The sequence below is a fragment of the Dioscorea cayenensis genome, chromosome 12, assembly GCF_009730915.1.
Source record: "Dioscorea cayenensis subsp. rotundata cultivar TDr96_F1 chromosome 12, TDr96_F1_v2_PseudoChromosome.rev07_lg8_w22 25.fasta, whole genome shotgun sequence".
In the NCBI taxonomy this organism is placed as follows: Eukaryota; Viridiplantae; Streptophyta; class Magnoliopsida; order Dioscoreales; family Dioscoreaceae; genus Dioscorea; species Dioscorea cayenensis.
Window position 1 is genome coordinate 3,076,829 of NC_052482.1, and position 25,538 is coordinate 3,102,366.

Consider the following 25,538-nt stretch of genomic DNA (forward strand, 5'->3'; position numbering starts at 1 on the left):
GTTTTTCTAAGTAAGTCATGTGAAGATGTTATTTGAGATGCTATAAAAAATTTTATTCTATACTAACTAATGCATAGAATAATTTATTGTTAGATTATATTCTCCATATCCATTGTTTGCAGCAATATTGTTGATATTCATGTCGAAATGTTCCTCTACTTTTTTGAGCATTATTTGTAAATATTTTTTTGTGTCTCAATAGTCATCTGTAGTGTATTTTCGACCTGTAAAAGAAGAATGTATTAGTGAAAGGGTTTTTTTTGTAAAAAGTATTGTCTATTAATTCATGCGTATAATAATTTAGTGTTAGATTAGTTTTACATTTTTGTAGTAAATTTTTTATTTTCAAGGTTTTCCTAGTGTGTTATGTCAAGATGGCAAGGAAGGTTTAATTGTAAGGTTTGTTGACCTTTTTTTTAATAGAAGGCTTTTTTTAACATGCATTTAAAAAAAAGCGCTAAACAAAAAGATTAGTCGTATGCTATGCAAGTCAACATTTCTTATAACAGGACGTTAAAAACATAGTTTGATGTTCTTAACTGGCAAAAGTTGATGCAAATGTTGTTTTTCATTAAATCTTTCTAATTAAGTAGAAATTTCATTATCTTGGGAGTGGTTGAGCTACTCAGAGTTCCGATTTAGTTTTAGTGAAATTTCTTCATGATATGGATAGTAGTCTTGTAATTGCAATACAATTCTTAATAATCAATAATAATTATCAAGAAAGTAACATTTAGTAAATATTGTTTTCAGTATTTAAATATTACTTCGAGTTTCTCAATAAGCTCCTTTGCATTTGAAGCATAGATAAGGATATGTCGTGCACTTGGGTTGATGAAACCTTCTTTTACAGCTTGGTCAATGAATGAAAGCAATGAATTGTAGTAGCCATCAATATTCAGTAATCCGACCTAAAATAAAGAATAAGTTTATCATGATTTGTTCATAATTTCAGTTGTGTATGCATACAATTGCCATGGAATTAACGGCTTGCTATGTATGCCTAATTGTGCCTAAGTAATCATTTCAAAAAGCTCCTCAAGAGTGCCATAACCTCCTGCATAACAATTCCAATTGAGATTAATTAGTCTATATTTGTTTGTATTTTTGGTTATTTATTTCAAGAAAATTAAAATATCATGACTTGTGAATGGATTTGTGTTTTTGTGCATAATGAATGATAAAAGAATGATAACAAAATAAAACAATGTTAGTGGCCATATAATAAATATGAAATGTAGGTTATGTACTAACCAGGCATAACAATAAAAGCATCAGAATTGCGAGTCATCTCTGCTTTTCTTTGGTGCATATCTGTAACTGGTTTTACTTCTCCTATAATGACGCCAGTGATCTGACAAATTTAAAAAACAATATATTACTGAATAGGCATTGGTATTTGTGGTTTGAGTTTTTTTTTCCTTGGAATAGTTTGTCATAAAATTCAATAAATTTTTGTCATACCTCTTTATCCATTAGAGCTTGGGGAATGATACTGAGTATATGGAGGAAAAATGTTAATATCTTAAGTTATTTTCAAATAAATGTCCTTTCAAAAAAAAATTTTTTTTAAATAAACCATACCCAAGAACTTCTCTTCCACCATCAAAGACAGTTTGAGATATCAAGCCCATTAATCCAATATTGCCTCCTCCATATACTAAATTAATGTTTTTCATCACCTGAAGGGATTTGCAAGGTTATTTCACATGTTTGTAGTTGAGCATACATAAATGAGTAGGCTATATGATTAAAAGAACAATAACAGAGAAAGAACAATGGAAACGAAGAGAGAGTGATGAAAAAAACATTTATAAATTAAGTAAAAGTAATAAGCCAAACCAGTTCTTTGCCAAGATCAATAGCAACATCTTGGTAGGTCTTTTTCTTTCCTAGGTTACTATCACAAAAAACACAAATTGTCTTGAATTTGGATGTACTCATTCTCTTTATTTTGTTTTGCTTTACTAACACTATCAAATTGCATTAAATTATAATAAGGAAAGATAAATTCAAGCTGCAAGTATGATATGTTTTTTTATTGCTATAAAAAAAAGCAAACTGGTTGACAATTGAATAATAATAAAGAAGGATGAGTAAAAGAGGACCTTGTAACCGTAGGAAAATTAGGCTGATGATATGTATTTTTTGTTGGAGTCTTACCACGTTTGATCTAGGAGACTGATGATTGTGTGGGAAGAGTATTCTATTTCTATCAGGTGTTATACATGCATACATATATATATATATATATGTATATATTTGTTTTTGGGTTAGCCACTACTACATTAGAAATGCATATATATAGAGAGATGGTTGCCTTGCGTTGTTCTTCTTTGGTTAAATTTTTTAAATTTAATTTTTGTATGTTTAGTCAAAGATATTTATCATATTTTTTCGGATTTTCTGAAAAGAAGAGTAGATTTGTTTTAAATTCGTACAATTTTTTTTTAAAGAAATGTAATGTAAAATGTTAAAATTATGATAAAATCCAAAAGAAGAGTAGATTTTCTTAAAAGATGAGTAGATTTTTTTATACCAATCCAGTCAAAAGCTAGCATACCCTAGAATTTTGGATCCCGATGATAAAAGAATTTACATTCCAATCTTGCCAAAAGCTAGCAAACCCTAAAATTTTGGATTCTGATGATTAATGTGTAGATCTGCACCCAATTGTCTTCTTGATTAGATGGGAGCAATGAACAACATATATTGTGTTATCACATATAATGGGCAAAGACCAAGAAGTGAAGCGCAAATACCAAAAATGAATCTAGCTATTTCATACCATGCTTAAATGATTAGTTGTTGATCTTGACATCCATACCCATTTTTTAATTAAATTAGATTTGAATTAAGTGTCATACCCTTAAAAACTTATGAGGATCCTCCCATTCAAAACCTATAAAAAACACCCACTTTATTTTTTTTTCATTTGTAGTGTAGAGGGTGTGGCATAGTCATACTGAGATTTTATAAACAAATGTGAAAAAAAATTATAGATAGACTGGAATTAAAGAAAGGAGGGGGGTTTTCTTTTGTTGAGTTTTTCAATGAATTTTTCTTGCATGGTCTCACAAATAGCCTTCATAAGGCCAAGTTTTTTTTTAATTCATTAATTTGGAAATAACTCACATGGTTTATATTATCAAGCAAGTCCAAAAAAGTTATATTTTAATTTGCAACTTATGCTCTTGTTTGAATTTGTAACTTGTTAAAATGTGTTCTTATTTGAATTTGTAATTGTGTTCCTGTAATCTAAATGGGGTTGCAAAACTGAATAATTGTTCAATTTATGGGATGGTCTTTTCAATTAAAAGAGATTTGGATATCATTAGTTTGAAAATAAAAAACTCAAAATAAAATAAAATAAAATAAAATAAAATAAAATAATCATAAAACAAACTATATATATAATTATATATATATATATATATATAAAGCAAAATAGGATATATAGTTTATAAAGATGTTTTGAAAATCAGTTAGGTTCAAATTTCATCTATTAATTTTAACATAATAACAATAATTCTAAAAAAATTGAAAAAAAAAACCAATCAACATGCTCCAAATGGCATTGAAGGGCTTTAGAGCTTTTAAGGGGATAAACTATATAGTATGTATATATTTTTTGCTAAATTGATGACAAAAGTCTGTCTATTTTTTTGTATTGTGCTTGAGAGGTTTTGAACTTGAAACCTCTCAAACACAAGTAAGGTAGGTAACTACTAGATTATGCCTTGGTTCCTAGGATAAATATCTCTTTTGTAATTCAAAATAATTTTTAACTATATATATAATCAAATATTATGTTTTCAGGGTATAATGAGTAGTTGTCCTGCAAAGACAGAATTCTAATATTATAGGGTTATGTTTAAAATATATAATTTGCTTGGAATTTATTTTTGTTTTTTTTAAGAAGAAGACAAGCGTTGCCCCACAAAGGGTTGTTAAAGGAACAAATAGGTACTATGATGCACTAGTTACGCTGGCTTAACGACTCCCTAGACTCCTTAGGAATTTATCATGTGAGGCTGGTTAACACGTGGAACAATTAGAGCATGTTAATATATCAATGACCACAACCTCACAATAGTAAATCTCCTACCTTGTAACCCTACATTACTGATACTATATTTCTATATTATATCTATAATATATTTGCATAGTACTATATAATATTGCGGCACAAAGGGTTTGAATTTACATCACTCATCCACCACTCATGGTGACTTCCTCTGAGTCATCTAGTGATTATCTGCAATTTTTTCTTTAATTGCAAAGTTCTCTAACACACAAATAAAATAAACCAGTGCTTGTGTGACTCTTTTAAACTCCTTTATTTTATTTTTCTTTTCATTTAAATTTTGGCATTCTAGAATTTTAATCATCATCTTCATCTAAATAAAAACATCGAGAACATAGAATGAGTTAAATTTTTGCTTTTTTAAATGGTTATTAATCTAACCCCTACTCTCATATTGCGGTGGTGGTATTTAAAAAAAAAAAAAATCTTTAACATAAAACCTCATATGTAGCATATATGTATCCATTCATTTATTTATTTAATGGCTAAAATGTATATGTATATATATTTATTAATCTATAATTAGAAACATATTTTGGTATAATACCTGAATTAGTCCTTCTACTTTTCTCCCTTTTCCCTTTTGGTCCCTCTACTCAGAAATGCTCCAAAGTAGTCCCTTTACTCTTGAAAATAGTTCTACTTAGTCCCTTCTACTCTAAAATAGGTCAATTATTGGCTGCATTTTCATAGTAGAGGGATTAGAAGGGAATAGATTAAGGGTAAAAGGACTAAATTGGGTTATTTTTAAGAGTAGAGGGATTAGTGGGGCGCATTTCTGAGTAGAGGGACAAAAAAAAATAGAGAGAAAAGTAGAGGGACCAATTCAGGTATTATACCAACATATTTCTGGCCCTAAATTTTTTGACAATAAAATAAAGGTATAATCACCAAAATAGTCCCTGTACTTTTTTCTCTCTTCCCTTTTGGTCCCTCTACTCAGAAATGCTCCCGACTAGTCCCTCTACTTTTGAAAATGTGCCCACTTAGTTAAAAATACTCCCAATCAGTCCCTCTATTTTTAAAAATGTGCCCACTTACCAACAAGGGTATTATACCTAAAAAATTTTTTATCATAGAGAGGTAATTACCTCTTCTCACTACATATCTCAAACCCGGCTTGAGATGGTGATAAACTATGTTTCAATAGGTCATTATATTGTGTGAGACAGTAAAGCCGAGTAATTAATGAAAACTATCTCAAGAAGACAAAACACTAGTTTTCATATGTATCTATAGGCTAAGCATTAGTCTGTCATGTGTTACTTAATTGAGATATCATCTGCAAACTACGCATTAGTTCTCATTACCTCACTGTCTCATATGTATGACTATATGAAAAACATATGAGATAGTGTTGTTGGAAAAACTTGAAAGCTGTGTTATAGATACCACTACCCTGAAAATGAAATTCTAGTATGACCGATGACAATCGAGATCATAGTTCACCCCTCAAAATTAACACAGTAACCCCAAACATGTGCACTTGTGCCAACGAGTTGGAATAACCACCAATTACCTTGAAGCCAAAGCCAAAAAGAAAGAGAAAAAACCCTTGGGAAGAAAAAGTTCTGTGTCCTATTTAAAAACCCAAAACTTATCTTAACTTTTATTTTAAAATATGAATATTGCAATTTAAACACACATGATCCTAGAAAAAAATTCGGTTGTCATAAAAAAAAAATGTGTAACTAAAATTTAAAAATCAATCAGATAAGCAGATCAATTTGTTGAACAATTCAAACCACAATGAGACACGTTTTAAACCAACCAATAATTTTTTTAAAAAAATGGTATAATACCCGAGTTGGTTCCTTTACTTTTTTTTCTCTTTTTTTCCTTTAGGTCCCTCTACTCAAAAATGCTCCCAATTAGTCCTTCTACTCTTGAAAATAGGCCCACTTAGTCTCTCTATGCTTGAAAATGGCCCAACTAGTCTCTCTATTTTCAAGAGTAGAGAGATTAGTTGGGAAGAGACTAAGAGTATATGGACTATGTGGGCCCATTTTCAAGAGTAAAGGGACTAGTTGGGAGCATTTTTGAGTAGAGGGACCAAAAGAGAAGAGAGAGAAGTAGAGGGACCAATTCGGGTATTATACCTTTAAAAATCTTTCTAGTAGTCATTCTCAACGATCCTCCACGAATGACTAACTAGTCAAAAACAATATTTTCTGGATAATTGAAGGAATTTTATTACTTAAGCATTACTATCTTTCGATTGAATTAATGCATAGTGAAGTGAGGCAACAACTTAACTAATGAAAGTGAAATGATTCTTGAACTTTCAAAAGCTCAAGCTGAGACCCCCACAACACGTATTAACTTCTTAATGCAAGCTATTCCACGATACAATTTTATCAAAGTGCTATTGAAGGCCATGCGCATACATCTTGAGTTCTTATGAGTGCTCTAGAAAGAAAAACTCTTTATTTTTTCATAGAAGGTGGCCCACCTTCACACTCATATAAAATAACTTCATCAAGTCCATATCACAAAAGGACTAGTTAAAGAAAGAGCTACGAAGATTTAAGAGTCCATAAGACTTATACATTACAAAGTCAACCACTCATGCATCAAGTCCTCACTAGGACCACCTAACACACAAGGTTATGGATACAATCACAATAAAGAGTAGGGATAGAGAATATATACTCAATCCATAGCTTTTAGATGCATTCCTCTTGATAACTCAAGAATAGTCCTTCTTGTCAATTTTTTGGTGAGAGGATCTGCCAAGTTCCTCTTGGATCTCACAAATTCCAAAGAGATGACACCATTCATTAATAGTTGCTTAATCGCACAATGTCTAATGCGAATATGCCTCCTCTTGCATTATAAACACAGTTCTTAGCAATACCAATGGTAGCTTGTGAGTTACAATGTAGAGCAACCAGTGCAGATGACCCTCACAAGGGTATGTCTTCCAACAGGTTTCTCAGCCACTTGGCCTCTTGGCATGCTAGCTCGAGAGTTATTAACTTAGATTCCATGGTGGAGCGTGCTATACACATTTGCCTAGCTAATTTCCACAAAATGGCTCCTCCACCCAATGTGAACACATATCCACTCATAGAGCTCACCTAGTCATTGTTCGTCACTCAGTTTGCATCACAATATCCTTATAACACTACAGGAAATTTGTTAAAGTGCAAGCACAACTCCATGATACCTTTAAGATATCTCAACAGATGACGAAGTGCTTTCTAATGCTCATTGTTAGGGTTATGAGTGTACCTGCTTAATCTGCTCACAACATATGCAATGTCAAGTCTACTATAATTCATTGAAAACATAACACTACCAATGAACTTTGCATACTCAACTTGAGACACATTTTCACTTTTGTTTTTCTTAAGACACATGCTAGGATCATAAGGTGTTTATACAGGTGTCTCATCAAAGCTATCAAATCTCTTTAGCATTTTCTTAATATAGTGTGATTGGTTTAAAGAACACCCATTTTCAGTCTTTCTAATTTTGACACCAATAATTACATCATCTTCACCCAAATCTTTCATATCAAAATGTGAAGACAAAAACAACTTGGTCTCATTAATCACATGCAAGTTCATACCGAAAATAAGCATATCATCCACATATAAGCAAATAATCACACAATGAGACCCAAACAATTTAGACTAAACACATGAATCAGATGCATTAACTTTATAACCATTACCCACCAAAGTATGATCAAATTTCTCATACCATTGCTTGGGTGCTTGTTTGAGCCCATAAAGAGATTTTTTAAGTTTGCATACTTTGTGTTCTTGTCCTATAATCACAAAGCCTTTTGGTTGTGCCATGTATATCTCCTCCTCTGGATCACCATTAAGAAATGCCATTTTCACATCCATTTTATGTATTAGTAGGCCATGAATTGTTGAAAGGGCAATCAAAGATCTAATGGTAGAAATTTTAGTTATAGGAAAATATGCATCAAAATAATCTATACCTTGCTTTTGAGTATAGCCCACAACCACTAATCTAGCTTTGAACTTCTCAATTGAACTGCCCGGTCTAATCTTTTTCTTAAAGATCCATTTACACCTAATAGGTTTGCTGCCTATAGGTAAATCTACCAAATCCCATGTGTGGTTCATAATAATAGAATCTAGCTGGCTTTTGATGGCTTCTTTCCAAAAGCTAGAATCTATTGAATTTAAAGCTTCTTGATAGGTTTTAGAATCCTCGTCAATTAAAAACATACATACAAACTCATCATTAATCTTATCTAGGTTTTCGACTAGAAAAGCAGATAAGAAATCAGGTCCAAATTTTTTTGAAGTTTTTCTTCTCTTACTTCTCTTAAGTTCATACCTAATAGGTTCAGAAGTAGAAGGAAAAGAGACAGATATCTTATCAACATTTGAAGTACTAATGGAAGTGTCAACAGCCTTGACCATAGAAAATGTATGCTCAAAGAACTCTGCATCTCTAGACTCATAAATAGAATTGTCAGTTAAGCACATGAATCTATAAGCTGCACTGTTATGAGCATAACTAATAAAAATACAATCAAACATTTTTGGTCCAATATTGTTTTTTTAAATACCGGGTATGCAACCTTTGCTAAACACCCCCACACTTTCAAATAGTTCAGGTTAGGTGCAAAACATTTCCACATTTCATATGGTGTCTTATCCAGCTTCTTGTGACAGACCTTGTTAAGAATAAAACAAGCAAAAAGCACTGCTTCCCTACACATGTTATCAAATAACCCAAAACTCTACAACATAGCATCCAATATTTTTTTTAAAGTTCTATTTTTATGTTTTGTTATACCATTTTGTTGTGGTGTGTATGGTGCATTAGTTTCATGTATGATGCCATGCAATTCACAAAATTCTTTAAGAAAATGTGTACTATACTCACCTCCTCTATGTGACCTTATTCTTTTTATCTTTCTCTCTAATTAGTTTTCAACTTCTTCTTTATATTTTAAAAACATTTCAGTGGCCTCATCTTTTGATTTTAAAAGGTAAATTCTTGTGTACCCAAAAATCATCTACAAAAGAGATATAGTATTTTTTGCCGCCTCTACTCATGGTGTTTTTAAAATTCGCCAAGTCAAAATGTACCAACTTAAGCAATTCGTTGTATCTAGATGTGACTGGTTTAAAAGGCTTTTTCATAAATTTTGCTTCCACACAAACTAAACATTTAAAATGATGACTAGCCTTAAATGCATTCATAAGATGCAAGTTTTTAAGCCTCTTAATGGATGCAACATTCACATGTCCTAATCTACCATACCATACATCAATAGTCTCAACAATATAGGCATATCGGGAAAAATTTTTATTAACACCAGAAACAGAAATAGTGTTCAAAACAAAAAAGGCCATAGACTAAATGCCCCTTACCAAGAAAGTCACCATTTTTAGTGATGATCACCTTGTTAGCCTCAAACACAATCTTTAGCCCAACCTTGTTCAGAAGACTGCCAAGCATTAAGTTCCTATGCAAGGAAGGAACATACAAAACATCATTGAGTGCAAGGGTTTTGCCAGAAGTGAGTTTTAGAACAACTTTCCTTTTTTCAAGAGTACACCAGCAGTGGCAGAGTTGCCCATGAACACGCACTCCCCATCAGTAGCCTCCTGGAACTCGTGGAACATCTCTTTGATGTAGCAGAAGTGCTTGGACTCCCTAGTGTCAAGGATCTAATCTGACTTGTTGTCCACTAGATTGGCCTCCACGACCACAATAGTAATGATGTTTTCTTTCTTAGTGAGGTTGGCCTGTGGGACAGCTTGGTTGTCTGACTTATGGCCTTGCTTAGGTTGGTCTTTGCGTTGGTAACACTGGTAGGCCTTGTGTCCCTACTTTCTGCAATAAAAAATAGGACACCTTGGGTTTCTGAATCTTCCCATCATTGGCTTTACTCTGCATTCCTTTCTTGTGAGGCTTGTCCTTCATCACGTTCTTGCCCTTATTTTTGGACCTATCCATCGGTGCTGAACTAGACTCAACCAAGTTAGCTTTAATAGATAAAGAGGAGGTTGAATTTTACTTATCTTTCTGTTGATTTGCCTTCTCAGTCAGCATGTGGTTGATCAGCTCCTGCAAGGTATGGTCCTTCTCCTTATACTTGAGATGGTTCCAGTAGTTACTCCAGGATGGCAGAAACTTCTCTAACAGTATGTTGGCCTTTAGTATCTCGCATATCTTCATCCCCTCAGATAGGATGTTGCCCATCAGGTTTTTGAATTCATGGACTTGGTCTATCATGGATTTCTAATCCACCATCTGGAATTGCAGCCACTTTTTGACCACATACTTCTTTCTCCCTGCATCATCTGTACCATATCTAGTTTTCAAAGTATCTCAGATAGTTTTAGCGTAACTTTGGTTGACAAATAAGTTGAAGAGAGAGAGTCAGTCATGTGGTTCAGAAGATGGCTGAAGATCATCTTATTGTCCTTCTCAAACTTAGCCCTAGCGTCCCCATCTGCCTACTTGGTTCGGTAAGTTGGTGTAGTGACAGATGTAGTTGGGTGGAAATGGTATCCAGTTGGTCATTGTGGTGGCCAATAAAGAGGACATAGTCGATCTCCAATTGCTCAAAGAAGATGAGCATTTTCTACGACCATCTGCGGTAATTGGCGCCATCAAGAGGCTTAAGCTTTGACATGTCGGGAAGGGCTTTTGCTGTTGGTACAACCATAATTGAAGTTAGGGTTTCGCTTTCAGATTATTGGAAAAATTGAAAGTTCTGTTGTGGATACTACTGCTCTAAAAGCGAAATTCTAGCACGACTGAGGTACAATCGAGATCGTCATTCGCCCTTCAAGATTAACACAGCTACCCCTAGACATGTACACTCGTGGCAAGGAGTTGGAATAGCCACCAATTGCCCAGAAGCCAAAGCCAAAAGAAAAGAGAAAAAAACTTTGGGAAGAAGTTCTGTGTCCTATTTAAAACCCAAAACTTATCTTATCTTTTATTTTAAAATATGAATATTGTAATTTAAACACATGTGATCCTAGAGAAAAATTTGGTTGTTATAAACAAAAAACGTGTAACCAAAATTTAAAAATCAATTCAATAAGCACATTAGTTTGTTGAACAATTCAAACCACAATGAGACATGTTTTAAATCAACCAATAGATTTTTTTTTTAAAATCATTCTAATAGTCATTCCCAACAAGTGTGACCTATTGATCTCTAGACTAAGCATTAGCATTTGCCGTGAGATATCATGCCAAGACTTAGAATTGGTTCTCAATTGCCCTCTCTCTCTCTCTCATATATATATATATATATGAGAATAGTGATGTCCTATTAAAATGAATTCTCTCACCATCTCAAGGGTTCCTAGATGTATGCAAGTTCTCTATATAAATATCCTCCAACATGGCTTTAACCTCATCCAATCCTCATCCTCTTTTGGTGTTCGACCTCCTCTTAAGATCCTCTATGGATTTGTGATCTCAAACCCAAGAGACGCTACTACTTTATCTTTTGCTTATGCTGTTATTCTCAATAGTAGTACTACTTCATTCATTTCCAAAGATTATCATGTTGAAGATCTCATTCACACTCTTAACTATCTCTTCAACCAAGCTCTCATTACTCTCTAAGTCACCACCATACAAAAAGTAGATCCCACCACTACACTGGCCACGCTGCAAAACCTCATGGTTGCTATTTCTCGCACCACCCACCATTCATCCGAGACCATCACCAAGAGATCACTGGAAGGCCTCCATCAGCTAAGTCTCCTCTCGACACCTTCAAGAGAAACTTGCCAACTACAATTCTCTGGCGAGTTACTTGGTGATTACCACAATAGTTGTTGTCGGGGTGGCTGCTTGTGCTGTGCCGGTGACTGACCTTATTATAGTGCAATCATTGTTGTAGCTCTTCACAACACTATGGAAAGAACAGATGATCAATCCATTGAAAGAAAAGTTAAAGGTAGTTGAAACCAATCAATTCACGATTCATTTCATGAACATCAAGGTCTCTAAGATGAAGGACATGGTCCAAGGTCCAGAGTGAGCTTCATAGCTCAGCATAAGGAAGCTCAACATGATGAGATGCTCTTGGAGGAAATGAAGAAGGCCTTGGTGGATGTCCTGGCTTAGCTTGATCGAGATATTTGAGCTAGAGCTGGAGATCCAAAATCTACTCTAGATCTCAGTATTTTTCACCTATATATATATATATATGCCAACTTTGTCGTCTTGTAAATTGTGTGTGTTCTATTTCAATTTCTGATTTTTTTAGATTTTTTGTTTCTCCTGATCCATGTCAAGGAAATATTTCTGTATTTGGATGACCAATAAAAAATAATATAATTTTCTATGAAAATTTTATATTTTGTTTTGAAAAATATATAATAACAATAATAAATAATGATTGGAATGGAGAAGCGATAAAAGCCATAAGCGAAAGGAAACATTGTGGTAGAGAGTCTAAAGACCTATGGGGTATATTATAAAAAAACAAAAACAGTGTGGGCCAGATCCGGATCCTGCTCTCGGTGAAGGCGGAGGCCTTACGAAGACGTTGGATTTGGTTATATAATAGGAGGGGAATCTAATGTTTGAGTTGAATGGCTGAGATTACATCATCATAGAATACAGTTAAGTTCGAGGTATGCAAGAGTCTGGTTAGTCATAGTCAAGTGTGTAAGGTTCAATGATGTTGAAGTCAATGTAATCAAGTCAGGTTAAGTTGGGTCCTATATATGCAACCATATTATTAGATGGATGATGTGAAGAATGTGAATGTTTTGAGCTGAAGCTACTCTATTTATCTTGAAAGTTCTTGAGAGTTCCATTGTTCATATTTATTGTCTTCAACCTCTCTTCAGACATCCTATCAACAAGTGGTATCAGAGCTTGCAAGGGAAGGTGTCAAGCAAGAAGATAGCTCTCTAGAGTTCCCTAGTTGTCTAGTTCAAGATGGCTTAAAGTAGTGGATCTCCCAATTTCACTCAATCTTCAGTGCCTATATTTGATGGTGAAGACAATGATCATTGGAGCATCATGATGAAGACCCTGTTCCATTTCAATGGTCTATGGGAAATAGTAGAAAAAGGGTTTTTTTTAAAAGAAACCAAGCTCAATGAGAACAAACAAAAGGATGCTCACTCTTTATTTCTCATTCAACTAGCAGTGCATCGCTTTTTGTTCTCATGAATTGTAGTAGTTAATACAACCAAAGAAGTATGGGATATTCTCAAGACACAATTTCAAGGCAGTCCCAAGATTGTGGCTTTAAGAATCCAAACACTAAAGCAATCTTTTGAAAAACTTGCACAAAAAGAAGAATGAAAGTATGCAAGAATTTATTGCTAGACTAAATGATCTTGTCAATTAGATGAGGGACTAGGAGATCAAATACCTAAACCTCTTGTTGTTGGAAAGATCCTTAGAAGCTTGGGACCAAAGTATAACTTTGTTGTTGGAGCAATTATGAAGCCAAGGATCTTACAAAACTCACCATGGATGAGTTAGTTGGTTCACTTCAAACTCATGTAGCCTTGTTGCTGAGTCAGGATGATGCCTTTATTGATAAGGCTCTTGTTATGAAAGAAGAATTAGCTGATGATGAGAATTGGTCTTCCACTCGTAGTAAAGACACAGGTTTTTCAAGACAAAAGGGTAGAATTCCTAATAGAAGTAGAGGAAGAGCATATGTACCAAGGGGAGGAATCAGCTTCAGAGATACTCAAATTACTAACCATGAAATTCAGAGTTATGAGCAAAGGTATGCTAGAAGCAATTTGAAAAATGTGCAATGTTTTCATTGTAAAAGGTTTGAATATGTGCAGTCCAATTGCCGGTTCAAAGATAAAATTTTTGAAAACAAATATGTTGAGGGAGCATCAAGTTCTCAGGAATCTTAAAGTTTCAGTCTCTTGAAAGAGATACAGGGAGTCTATTTATTGTTCACACTAAGAATGAAGCTTGTGAACCTTCAATTTGGCTTTTAGATAATGGTTGCACTTGCGATATGTTTGGTAGAAAAGAGCTATTTTATAGTTTGGATGAGTCTAACTGTAATGAGGTTAGACTTGGTGATGATCAAGAGATGAATTTTGCTAGAAAAGGCTCAGTTGGTGTCCCAATTCATGGAGAGAAAATAAATTAATTCATAATATGCAATATGTGCCTAGCTTAGCACATAATCTGCTGAGTGTGGGACAACTTTTAGCTAATGGATGCAGTGTGGCATTTGAAGGTGATCAATGTAGTATCAAGGATGTAGCAACTGGAATGCAGATCTTGGTAATCCAAAAAAATGAGAAAAAAATTTTTTATTGAATTTTCTCAAGTTGATCAAACCAATAATGCAGTGAACGTCACCTATAATTAAATGTTATGGCATAGGAGATACGGTCATTTGAATTCTCAAAGTCTTCAATTATTACATCAGAAAAATATGGTGAATGGGATGCCTTGTATAAAGAATTTCAATGAATTTGAAGCATGCATCTATGACAAGTTAACCAGATCCTCTTTTCCTTCTAGAAAATCCTCAAGAGCCAAGAAAAGGCTTTAATTAATTCATTGATATTTGTGTGGCCCTATGTAAGAATCTTCTCTTGGAGGCAACATGTACTTTCTACTCTTTTTTGATGATTATACAAGAATGAGCTGGGTTTATTTTATTAAAAATAAGTTTGAAGTGTTTGCATGCTTCCAAGACTTCCTATCCTCTCTAGAAAGGCAATTAAATTCCAAATTGAAGGTGATTAGCACTAATAGAAGGGGTGAATACATGCCAAATAAATTTAGAAGTTTTTGTAGTAAACTTGGCGTAAAACATGACTACACTGCACCTTATTCACCTCAGCAAAATGGAGCAGCTGAGAGAAAAAATAGTACATTGGTGGAGAAGGTAAGGAGCATGCTGAATTTCAAACAATTGCTATTTTCTTTTTAGGCAGAGGTTGTATCCACTGCAGTCTACTTATCAAATCTATCAAAACTCGTGTAGTGTTTGATAGAACCCCTTATGAAGCTTGGTTTGGTGTCAAATCAAAGGTTGATCATTTAAAAATATTTGGTTGTGTAGCTTCTACTAAAGTGCCATCTCAACATTTGTAGAAACTTGATGATAGAGCTCAGAAACATATCTTCATTGGATATTGTACTGAGTCTAAGGCTTATAAATTATTTGATCCATTGACAAACAAAGTTGTGATCAGTAGAGATGTACACTTTGATGAAGAAAAATATTGGGAGTAAAACATTCATAATTCAGTTGATCAAAGACTTTTGTTGCCTGGTAAGCTATCTTCTGGTTCTATGAATTATTCTGCATTAATCGGGAATGGTAATTCATCTGAATTAAATATCACAAAAGATGTATCAGAAGATAGCACTCCTTCTGAAAACTCAACACCTGTAATAGTTAGAAAGCTCAGGGAAATATATGAAAGCTGCTCTTTTACATTATTTGTGACACAATTTGAAAATTTTGAAGAAGAACAACAATCTGATGTGTGGAAGAAAGCTGTGTAAGACAAAATTGCTACAATTCTGAAAAATCATACATGGGACTTAATAGAATTGCCTCCATGCAAGAAAAAAATGGGATTGAAATGGGTGTTTAAAACTAAATACAAGCCAAATGGAGAAATACAAAAGCACAAAGCTAGGTTGGTGGAAAAAGGCTACATTCAAGAGCATAGTTTAGACTATGAAGAAATCTTCTCTCTTGTTGCAAGGATGGATACTATTAGAATTTTGTTATCCTTGGCAACTCGTAAAATTGGATAGTCTTTCAATTGGATGTTAAATCAGCTGTTTTGAATGGAGAGATTAATGAAGAAGTGTATGTTGAGCAGCCTAAAGGCTTTGAAGTTCAAGGAAAGGAAAATTTGGTGTACAAATTTGCACTAGGCACTGTATGGATTAAAACAGTCTCCAAGGGCTTGGTAAGGTAAACTTGATTCATACCTCTAAAGGCAAGGATTTCAGAGAAGTGCAAATGAACACACACTCTATATGTAAAGAGTGAAGGCCAAGAAAAAAATTCTATTGGTGTGTGTTTATATTGATGATCTAATATGTATGGTCTCCTCTCCATTATTGGTGGAAAACTTCAGAAAAGATATGAAAAAGGCATTTGACATGAATGATGTTGGAGTAATGTCATATTTTATTGGCTTGGAAATTTAGCAAGATAGTTTTAGAGTTCATGTGACTCAGAAAAAATGTGTGGAGGATTTGCTAAAGAGGTATAACATGCATAATTGTAGACCTGCCTAAATTCCACTGAGTCCAAGCCTTAAACTGCAAGTGTATGAAGAAGCAGAAGCAATAGATGAAACAACATACAAACAATTGATTGGGAAATTGATTTATATCACACATTCAAGGCCTGATATTGCTTTCTCAGTCAATTTTCTGTCCAAGTTCACACATAAGTCTTCAAAATATCATTATGGTGTAGCAAAACATATATTGAGGTACTTGGTTGGTACTAAAGACTTTGCCATTTTTTACAAGAGGAGAACCAAGTGTGCTGTCCAAGGCAATTCAGATAGTGATTAGGGGGAAAGCAATGAAGATAGAAAAAGCGCCTCTGGAGTAACTTTTAACATTGGTTCAGGTGTTGTATTATAATACACTGAACCTTTGGGTACATGTTGGAAACTATATTCAAGTTATTATCACAGTTGCAGTGAGACTATTCTATAGAGTACTTCTATAGAAGAGCCCAAATGGAAAACACAAGGACTTATATGTGAGAGTTTATAGAAGATTTTGGGTTCATAGGTAAATAAGAGGACTTGATATGAAGTGTTTTCAGAGACCGTTTGGAAATACTATTTTATCACACAGGGAACGTTGGAGAGTTTGCAAGTACTTATTTATATGACTCTTTCCTGACAGGGACTGAAAGTGAATTTTGGTAGAAATCAAAGTAAAGAGAAAAAGGGTGGAAAATGGATGTCTTTTAAGATGGGCTTTCTTCTTCTTCAATGGCTGCAATAGTGTTCTGAAAGAAAGAAAAAGAAAAAGAAAATGAGAGGCTTGAAGAGTTGTGCTTGGAGATCATCGGAGGGAGCTCGTCGGAGGAATGGCTTGGCTTGGTAAGAATTTTCTTGGTGCTGTATTTCATGGATGTGTGTATGTATCTGTGGTTGGTTTGATGAAGAAGAAGATGAAATTTGAAGAAGTATTGATGGAGATTATGAGGGTATCGTTATTAGATGATTTTTTTTGTTTTGAAAAAACCCTTTGTATTTGAGATGAATCTTGCTTGGAATGGTGGAGGAATTCTTGGATTTATTATACCAGTACTGTAGCAATCGGAATTAGGGTTTGTTTTGGTTAATTAAGTTGTTGATGGAGATGATAATTAAGATAGTGATGATAATGGTTGGGAATTAAGTGGTTGGTTTAATTGATTTGGTTGAATTTGGAGTTGGGTTTGGCTAACCAAGTTGATGTGGTTGGGTTCAGTTGCATTGATTTGGTCTAGATGAGTTGTGGTTGAGCTTGAATTGTTTTGGCTAAGTTAAATTGGTTGAGATTGATTTGGGCTTGATTTAGATTTTGGTCTAATGGTTTTGGGGTGAAACAATTCAAGGAGAATTGGGTTCAGTTGAACTAAGTTGGTTCAAGAGATTTTGTATAAGAATTATAATTGGTTTAAGGCTATTTGGTTTAATTGAATTTGGTTCAATGAAATTAAAGTTGGTTCAGTGAAATTAAGGTTGGTTCAGGAGGGTTTAGCCTAAATTGAATTAGTTTAAGTGCAAGTTGGAGGCCAGTTTGATTATGCGAGATCGAGTTTGGACTAGTTGGAGTGAGTGGGCACAAATAGATAGCCAGTTATTTGTTATTTGTATTTTCTTTTAGGTTCAGTTATGTCATTAGCCTGTATTTATTTATTTATCCCGTTCTCTTGTTAGGTGGAGTTCAGACTTAGGAGGGAGTTCCAAGTCTAGTGAGAAACCCAAGAGAGATCAGGTAAGTTGGTAGTGGTTAGTTTTTAAAATAAGTGATTAATGGCTACTATTTGGAATTAATTGTTCAAATATTTCATTTTATTATATTTAATAATTTATATTGTCAAAGGATACTTATATTTATTTGCAGTTTGCTATGCCATAACAATTGTATTAGTATATTGATGCGTACCGCAAGCGCACGGATCGTTCAAGTAGTAAATTATTATCGTTCCTATGAGAACATTACTGCTAACTACCAATTTCTTGCAATTAGGATTATTTAGATGAATCGTTAGGTATGTGGATTGTGGAAATAACAACTAATGAAAACTAAAATTAACAAAATCAAGGCTACCAATGGCTTAGATGATTAGTTTAGATTTCAAGGGCTTCTAGGATTAAAGTTCACCACAATGATAGATAAAAGATTTCGTATTGACTTTTTATTTATTGATTTAGTTTAATGCCTTTGATGGTGGAATATCCTAGGATACTTACTATTTTCTTTCAAAATATAGCGAGATATCTAACTTAGAACAACTCCTATTTTTGTGGTAATTAAATCTAATTAGATCATTTAAGTTCTATGACATCTGGTTATCCCCAAGAAATCATAATCTAGGATTTCGGGTTCAATTTTAGGGTTTTCAACACCTTAGTTCACCTTTCGGTCCATCCTTTGGTATCTAAAATCATGCAAATATGAGGGGCCCAACTCATTCACAAGCATTACGTTCCATAAAAGTGAATAAAAAACAAATAAACATTAATAAGGAAATAAAACTCAATACATCATCAATTATCTAAACATTAGGCTAACCCAATTCAAAAACAAAAGATCTACTCGCTTATGTTCGATTTATATGCTAAAATATTCATATCCATCATAGATCTAAACATGAAATAAATCAAAGAATAAGAAAGAATAAACTCTTTATCCTTCACGAATGATGTTCTTGTAGATCGATGAATCTCCCCCTTAATCTTTGTTTTCTTTCTCCTCTTTGATAGCTTTAGATGATCTCTAACCTCTTAGAGAAATTGCCTCCTTGTTCTCGTAGCCAAAAGATCCTTTAAACTTCTTTTTCTTTGCTTTATATAGAGAATGGTTAAATTAGGGTTGCGATGGCGGCAAAGATCCGCGGCTATGTTAGCTGACACGAGCAGGTTGTGCTTCTTCTAGGGTTTTAGTCTTTAAATTTCTGCATCACGATCCATGGGTGTGGTAGCTACCACAGCTCACCCGAGTTTCAAATAAAGGCCAAACTCCACTTATTTGCATGTAAATTAATGAAAAACAATAATTTGAACTAAAAGAGTGAAATTAAACTAGAAATATGGGGAAATATGCATGATAAACTAAGAAATAAAACCTAAATATAATAGAAATATACTATAATTTATTTCTTATCAAACTCCCCCATGCTTGAATCTTTGCTTGTCCTCAAGCAAAACAACCATGAAATCCAAAGAGAATTCATTATTATAATTTATTATTGTTATTTTTAGACAAAACTCAAATGATAGAAATAATTTAACATGGACTACAATAAGAAATTCACAAGCAAAACTCCTAAGAGTATACAAAACAACTGTTTATACCAATGCAAATGAACATACACAAGCATGACTTAAAAATGTAGCAGTCACACCACATGCAAATGAGCATTGCACTTAAAATGACATATATCCAAGCAAATTCATATGAAAGATCAATAGGCCTTTTATTCGACACTTTTTTTTCATCCTTTTCATCCCTTTTTTTCTTTTTCAATTTTCACTGACTAACATAGATTGTAAATTATAGATCTACATTTACGCATTCATGCCTAATTATGGCTTTTCTGCTAAAGGAACACTCTTATCAAGAGCTAGAACCCCAAGCTACTTGGTCACACAAAGTAAGAGAACAATGTCAAAACATTATTATTTCACTAAACTTCTATTGACATAAATTTTGCGCATATCACTTCTTCCTTATTTGTCCACTTATAAGATATAATAAAAGTCATGGAATTTCAAGGATTTCATTTGCAAGGATATATACCGAATTTAGATGCATATGATTAAGAGCAATGGAGTAAGCACGAATATTGTTGTAAATGAAAGATGTATTCCCAAAGCTATTGATAATGAATAGTAACTCTGTCTTGGACCATCTTTATCTGTCATGTCAAATAGCTAGTCAAATGAATTTTGAAAGTCATTAATATGAAAAGGTTTTTTTTTTCAGATTTTTACTATTGAAGACCTAAATGAATCTACATGCAATAAGATGATAACTATGTAAAGGGTAAGTATGCTAAACATGTAATACCTAATACTAATGCAAAAAATGACTCTCCCATGCTTGAAAGAGATATTGTCCTCAATGTATGAGAAGGGGAAAAGTTTACTCAAAAGATCAGTGTGGTGGTGGAGGAAGGTGGCTTTAGGAAAGATGCCAGTTGTGTATTGCTTGCAAGTGGTTTCCATATTTTACACCAGCTTTAAAAAATTTTATGTGAGAGGATTTTAAAAATGAAAAGACACTAATCTAATAAGCACTACTTGTAATATAACTAAAAAAGATGTTGTCATTTATAATTTCATTAATTAATTATTGAATAGTTTCTTTGTTTTATTTGAAATAATATGTCTCATTAGTGAAGTTGTGTGTCTCTTTAATGAAGTAATGTATTGAAGTGGTGTGTCTCATTAATGAAATAGTGTGCCTTTTTAATGAAGTGGTGTATTCAAATGACACTTATTATTGAAGTGGCGTGTTTCTTTACTAAACACCACTTCATTTCTATAAAAAAATAAACTCATACCATCATTCAAGCCAATTGAATGGCAAACAAACTCTTCACAAGTTCATTTGATTTTTTCTTTTAGTGGACAAAAGATAGAAGTAAACTTTCACTTTGTAAAGCCATTCTTGTCTTTGCTTGAGTATGGAAGTGCAAACCATATATACTGAAAGGTCTTCATTGTATCCTAAAGGAAATTCGTCATTCAATTCAATTTGCATTAAAGATTTGAAATTAGATGGAGGTGAATTAAGCCTAAAGAAAAGTGTTACCCCGCACTATTTTCTTTCTTATATCTTCTTCTCTATATATACCTCGAAGAACCATCTCCACCAATATTTTAACGTCACCTGGTCGTGTACATTTAGGAGCCATCTTCAAGAAGTGGAGGGAGAGATTTCACCGAGGAAAAGAGGTGGAGAAGAGAGAGAAAAAAAATAAAAATAAAAATAAAAAGTAAAAGAAACAAAAATAAACTAAAATAATAATAATAATAATAATAATAATAATAATAATACTAACAATAAACCGTTTCCTTTTAAATTTTTTTAAAAAATAAATCGGTTATTTGTAAAATTAAAAGAGAATAAAGAAAGAGTTTTTAAAAAAAAATAAATAAATAAAATGAATTGGTGGATTTTTGTAATAATAATAATAATAATAATAATAATAATAAAATATGAAGAGATTTTTGAAATTTTTTTAAATATTAAAATTAAAACAGGATTAAAAAGGGATAAAGGTAAAAAAAAATTTAAATAAATAAAAGAAATAAGAATTTGAATTTTTAAGAGACAAAAAAGAATAAAAATAAGAAAAGGAACTGAAAATAACCTGCGGTTTATGTTTGCACACGTGTGACGAAATTTATTTTGAATTGCACGCACCACGAGCATGCCCATGCTTTGAGACATCTTTAACCCGTTAATCATTCTGTTTTCTGAAAAATTTTTATATATAAAACAGTATGGTTATGTTGTAAACCATAAGCAACCTATATTTTTAGAGAAGCCCCTCCATTGCTGAGTATTCACATAGATGACCATATTTAGATTGAATCAAGACTAGAACCTGCGTGAATGAGTGCAAAAATTTAGATCAAATAACGACATGAATTAAATCAACATGAGCTAAAAACATAAAATTTCTAAGCACAATTTGAAAACTAGGAAAAATAAAGAGAGAAAACTTGGGTTGCCTCCCAAAAAGAGTTTATTTAAGGTCATAAGCTTGACCCTGTTTTATGTGTTACATGGAGATTGTGGGAGGTTTGGAATGGGTATAATTCATCCCTTTCTTTTTTTTATTATTCAACGTTGTAATGCTTCAACCTTGGTCCATGCACTTTGAAGGAACTTGTAGTTTTACTCCATACTTCAACAACGTCATAAGGAAAAGCTTTGATCACTTTGAACGGACCTAACCACTTGGATTTGAGCTTTTCTAGAAAAAGGTTCAACTTAGAATAATAATCACCATATCTGCTTTATGAAATTTTCTGCGTTGAATTTTCTTATCATGGCAACAGTTAGTTTGCTCCTTGTAAATCTTGGCATTCTCATAAGTATTTAGTTTTAACTCATCAAGCTCATGAATTTGAAGTTTAGAAATTATTTTAAACAGACTTACCCATCCATTAAGCTTTTCAATATTTGCAATGATTGGTTTGTGCTCCCAATGATCTTGCATGTTCACCAACGTCATTACTAAAGCAATGTTTTGGCATTTCTTGTCTATCAGTTTGGTGTAGCATGTCAATCCTGCAACATGAATTCTCAGCAAAAGATTTTTTCCAGCATTAGACAAATCAAACTCAACTTTTTCATCACCAATAGTTAGAGAAAGTTTACCATTCTTAACATCTATAATAGCACCTGTTGTAGCTAAAAACGCCTACCCAAAATGATGGGGATTTGAGAATCCTCCTCCATCTCTAGCACAACAAAATCTGCTGGAATGAAAAACTTACTGACCTTAATTGGCACATCCTTAAGGATACCTATCGGATACTTAACAGAGCAGTCTGCCAATTCCAAAGTGATTGTAGTTGGCTTGATTTTGCCCATTTCCAGCTTCCTGCACATAGAGAGAGGCATAAGACTTACACTAGCCCCAAGATAGCATAGTGTCCTTTCGAAACTTATGGTGCCAATCACACACGGAATGGAGAAACTGCCTAGGTCTTTAAGCTTTGGAGGCAATTTGTTCTGGATTAGAGCACTATACTCCTCAGTTAGTGCTACAGTCTTGTATTCCTCTAGTTATCTTTTGTTGGACAAGATGTCCTTGAGAAACTTTGCATAGTAGGGCATTTGTTGTAATGGCTATGTAAATGGTATGTTGATATATAACTTCTTCATAACCTCCAAAAATCTTCCGAATTGCTTATCCATCTTAGCTTTAGCTAATCTCTGTGGAAAGGGAATTGGTGGCATGTAAGGCTGTCGTGCTATATACTTGTGTTCTTCCCTTTCATTGTCTATAGCGTTTTCTTTGTCTTCAATTTCAGCATATGGTGGCTTGTCATTATCTGTTGTCTCTGTTTCAATGGCTTGATTGATATCCTTCATAATTTTTGGATCCTCCAATTGTGTGCCAGTCCTCAGAGTCATAGCATTGCACTGCTCATTCGGATTAATTTTTGGTTTACTTGGGAACATAGCCTGAGGTCTTGATGAAGAGCTTGCTTGCTGAGCAATTTGGGTCTCTAGCATCTTGTTGTAAGTTGCCACAAAATCAACCTTTGATGTTAACTGCTTGATTGATTCACTCATAATCTGAAATGTTGCCTAAATTCTTCATTTGCTTAGTTTGGGTCATCAAAAAAGTTTCAAGCGACGATTCCAAATTTGATTTCTGGACTTGGTAAGGATTAGAAGGCCTTGGCTGAAATCTTGGGGTTGTTGTCTGAAATTACTTGGTCTTACTTGACTTTGATTATTATTATAGGAAAGATTTGGATGATTGCGCCAACCAGGATTATAAGTATTCGAGAAAGGATCATCCTAAACCCGCTGATTGAAATTATTAATGAAGCTAACTTGTTCCACTGATGTGCCTTGAGGGGTGAAATTTTCAAGTTGACACTCTATAGCTCTATGCCCAATACATCCACATATCTCACATGAAACATTAGAAACTCCAACTTCATTCATGTTTATTCTATCAAATTTCTGAGTTAAGAAATCAACTTTTGCAACGATGAGGTACAAAGCATCCACATCATATTTCCTTAGAACCTTTTTTTGAGTACCTCTTTCATTTGGCCATTGATAATGGTTAAAAGCCATGTTTTCAAACAGATCGTAGGCCCCATCCACACTCTTGTTCATCAAGGGTCCTCCTGAAGTAGCATCCACTGTAATCCTTGTGTTATAATTCAACCTATTTTAGAAGGTCTGCACGAATAACCATATATCACACAATGATTCTCTTTCTTTTTGAGCAAAATTAGTGATCTGATTTCTAAGCTGAGTTGTCTTGCTTGGAGGGAAGTATCTGGCTTGGAAGGCTTGTGATAACTGATCCCATGCTGTGTTAGAGCCCGCAAGAAGTAAATGCAACCATGCACTGGCTCTGTCTTTTAAGGAAAAAAGGAATAATCTTAATCTGATGGCATCTACAAAAACTCCATTAATCTTCAAACTGTCACAATACTCTAGAAAATTGAAAGATGCAAATTGGGATCTTTATCGGTGAGCCTCCAAATTGATTTTTGCTGAACCATGGAGAGGAGTGCAGGCTTCAATTTGAAGTTATTTGCGTCAATTGTGGGTTTTGTAATGCTCGAGTGCAATCCTTGAACATTTGTTGTTGTAAAGTCCCTTAAAATTCTATTATTCTCTTCCATGATTAAGGGTTACGATTCTTGAATCTTTTTCCTTCTTTGATACTATCTTCTAATTTGAAAGGCTCGCTCGACTTCAGGATCTAACTCCACAAGGTTATCAAGATCTCTCGATCTTTGCAGATAATTAATAACCTCCTGCAAAGAAAAATAAAGTAAAATAAAATAAAAATAAAATGTCTAATCTAACCAAGTTGCAAATTTAATCAATATCAACAATCAAGGTCCTCGACAATGGCACCAAAAACATAATGTGTATCGCAAGCGCATGGATCATTCACGTAGTAAATTAATATCATTCCCTTGAGGACATTGATGCTAACTACCAATTTCTTGAAATTAGGGTTATTTAGATGAATCGTTAGGTATGTGGATTGTGGAAATAACAACTAATGAAAACCAAAATTAACAAAATCAAGGCTACCAATGGCTTAGATGATTAATTCAGATTTCAAGGGCTTCTAGGATTAAAGTTCACCACAATGATAGATAAAAGACTTTGTATTGGTTTTTTTTTATTGATTTAGTTTAATTTCTTTGAAGGTGAAATATCCTAGTATACTCACTATTTCTTTTTAGAATATATTGAGGTATCTAACTTAGAACAGCTCCTACTTTCATGATAATTGAATCTAATCAGATCCTTTAAGTTCTATGACACCTAGTTATCAATAAGAAATCATAATCTAGGATTTTATGTTCAATTTTAGGGTTTCCAATACCTTAGTTCACCTTTCGGTCCTTCCTTTGGTATCTAAAATTATGCAAATATAAGGGGCCCAAGTCATTCACATACATTAAGTTCTATAAAAGTGAATCAAAAGCAAATAAACATTAATAAGAAAATAAAAGTCAATACATCGTCAGTTATCTTAAACATTGGGCTA

At 33.5% G+C, this 25,538-nt stretch overlaps 1 pseudogene; it reads right to left on the minus strand.

Annotated features, from left to right (window-relative positions):
* Positions 1-585: 585 nt before the first annotated feature.
* LOC120273108 lies at positions 586-10,288 on the minus strand (annotated as a pseudogene).
* Positions 10,289-25,538: the final 15,250 nt, after the last annotated feature.